Source organism: Sorex araneus, chromosome 1 (genome assembly GCF_027595985.1).
Source record: "Sorex araneus isolate mSorAra2 chromosome 1, mSorAra2.pri, whole genome shotgun sequence".
Classification (NCBI taxonomy): domain Eukaryota; kingdom Metazoa; phylum Chordata; class Mammalia; order Eulipotyphla; family Soricidae; genus Sorex; species Sorex araneus.
In genome coordinates this window covers 64,589,072-64,590,936 of record NC_073302.1, presented here as the reverse complement: position 1 = coordinate 64,590,936, position 1,865 = coordinate 64,589,072, and the positions used below count along the sequence as shown (strand labels likewise).

General features: G+C 45.1%; 1 pseudogene; it reads right to left on the bottom strand.

Annotated features, from left to right (window-relative positions):
* Positions 1 to 1,388: 1,388 nt before the first annotated feature.
* Positions 1,389 to 1,511, bottom strand: LOC129400898 (small nucleolar RNA SNORA70; annotated as a pseudogene).
* Between the last annotated feature and the right edge of the window lie 354 nt (positions 1,512 to 1,865).

Genomic DNA, 1,865 nt, shown 5'->3' with positions numbered 1-1,865 from the left:
AGGGATTGAATTGGGCCTCCTGCATGCAAAGCATGCATTTAGCCATTAAATTGCCTCTCCAGCCTAAATTTTTCCCCCCATTTATTTATTTGTTTTTATTTTTCAGTTTTTGAGTCACACCTGGCTGTACTCAGTGCTTACTCCTGGCTCTGTACTAAGAGATCAATCTTGGCTGGTCTTCGGAAGTCTGTGGGGTGCCGGGGATAGAACCTGGGTCTGCCATTTGCAAGGCCTATTCGCTGTACTATTGTTCTGCACCCTCCTTTATTTCATTTAAAAAATGCAAAGGGGGGCTGCAGAGAGTCTCTTGCCTGCACTCCTGGCTCTTCCCTGGGGCCCCTCGGAGGGGATGGGCTCCAGCTTCCCTCCCCTCCCTGAGCAGAGCTTCTGGCGGCCGAAGACCACCAGAACCTAGCTACAGCCATGCTCGAGGCCCCTCTCCACATGTTTGAACAGTGTAATATCTTGTAGCCTACTTCTCCCTCTGGGAGAAACTGGCAAGCTTCTGAGAGTTTCCTGCCCACATGGGACAGCCTTGCAAGCTTCCCATGGTGTATTCATATGCTAAATCCAGTAACAAGCTGGATCTCATTCCCCTGACCCTGAAAGAGCCTCCAGTGCGACATCCTTGGGAGGGCCAAGTCAAGAGAGACTTCTAAGATCTCAGGGAAAGGACGAATTGAGAGGTTACTGAGCCCGCTTGAGAAATCGACGATTAACAGGACTTTGTTTTGGGGCCCCACCTGGTGGTTCTCAGGATTTACTTCTGGCTCTGCACTCAGGGGTTGCTCCTGGTGGGCTTGGCAGACCATGTGGGGTGCCAGGAATGAAACCTGGGTCAACCGTGTTCAGGGCAAATACCCAACCAGCTGTACTACAGTCTGGCCCCAAACTTATTAAACCATCCAGTAATAAATCCACTTAACTTACCTCAGACTTTTCCCTCCAAACCACAATAAAGTCAATATATTATTTTTTGATGGAAGCAAACTTTATTTGGGCAAAATGGATTGGGGAAAGGGGAATGAGGAGAGGCAGCTCTGAGACTCTCAGGAATACAGTGCCTGACATTTGTCCAGAGGTCCTACAACCATCTGGGATGAGCCACGTTTTGGCCACTATGTTTTCAAATTCATCCATATTATATTTGCTACAGCTATTCTTTCTTGGGATTTATCCATATCTTGGACCTTCTGGCAGCCCAAGAACTTGTACTTGACTTATGTAGAGTCTTAATCACATGTTATTTGTTCTTCAGCTTTTGATGTGGATGATGATGACAAACCCTGGGCAATGTGTCCTGAGGCTTTCCAAAGGTCCCCTGCATGTCTCTGGGAGCCTGTAATTGGAGACAGCATAGGGGAAGATAGAAAATGGCCACCACAAATAACTATCTCCTAGGGCCCTTGGAGCAACTGGCTGTGTACTCTAACATGGAGGCTGTTGTTTGCAGTCATTGCACACAGGCCTCAAGACGAAGAAAAGAGTATGGCCAATTTAATTGGCCAGAGATATCAAACTATCTTTATAATGGCAGTTACCTCCTAATCTCTTGGTCTTACTATGTTTAAATAAGAATAAAACCTATATTTAAACTGGGAGCACATTGTAGATCAATAAGCACAACCCAGAGTGATGTTTAGGTTACTGGACAGATGAAAGCAAGAGACCAATTACTCCCTCCCTGATGCATGACACCATAGGAGACTTTTGAAGCACAGATAAAACCTGAGGAAGGATGGAGAAATATCTCAAATCAATGATACAATCCTACATTTATTATAAATAAGCTGAGATGAACATGGACAGATCAAGTCTTTAAGAACTATCAGAATGAAGGCTTGAAATTAAAATTATAATGAATG